The sequence below is a fragment of the Engraulis encrasicolus genome, chromosome 19 (genome assembly GCF_034702125.1).
Source record: "Engraulis encrasicolus isolate BLACKSEA-1 chromosome 19, IST_EnEncr_1.0, whole genome shotgun sequence".
Lineage (NCBI taxonomy): Eukaryota > Metazoa > Chordata > Actinopteri > Clupeiformes > Engraulidae > Engraulis > Engraulis encrasicolus.
In genome coordinates, this window is record NC_085875.1 from 48,106,419 (window position 1) to 48,107,105 (window position 687).

Here is a 687-nt window from a genome sequence, read left to right on the forward strand (position 1 = left end):
AGAGTTTGGAATAATGACCCACTCCAGACCCAAAACCGGACTGTGGGTGGTCTGAAGAGGACTGTGCCCTCTAAATCAGTCAGATTTAAAGCACCTCTGCAAAGGATTGAGCTAACATTGTCAAACTGATAGACTCCTACATAAAAAAGACTAGTGCTGTAATTAAAGCCAAAGGTTCTGCAACAGAGTATTTTTCTATGGGTGCGCATATGCAACCATGTTCGTTGAGCACACATGCAACCATGTTTATTTTGTATTTTGTAGAGAGTTACTTGTGCACAATCCCAGGTGCTGAAGAAAAAGATTACGTATTTTTGGAAAAAAGGTTCGCACAATCTGAGGAATCTGAGGAAGACCGAGAGGTCGAAACGTCATCATGCTTGCCATTGAATGAATAAATAAAAAGAAGAAAAAATAACTTAAGGAAGAACAAAATCCAAACGAGTGTGCAAACCATTTTTCCAAAAATATTTTGTATTTTGTCCCTTTGGTATTGAGTTTGTTTTTCAATTGCATTATGCAAGTTAATAGCCTACTTTAGGCTACATTAAAGTATAAAAGTTGGGAAATAATTTCTCTGTCTGTCACAAAAACCTGGGATTTGAACAGGGGTGTGGAGACTTACACTGTATGCATGGTGTAGATTGTATAGGCGATTGTTCTCTCTGTGCCGTCTTGGATGTGATG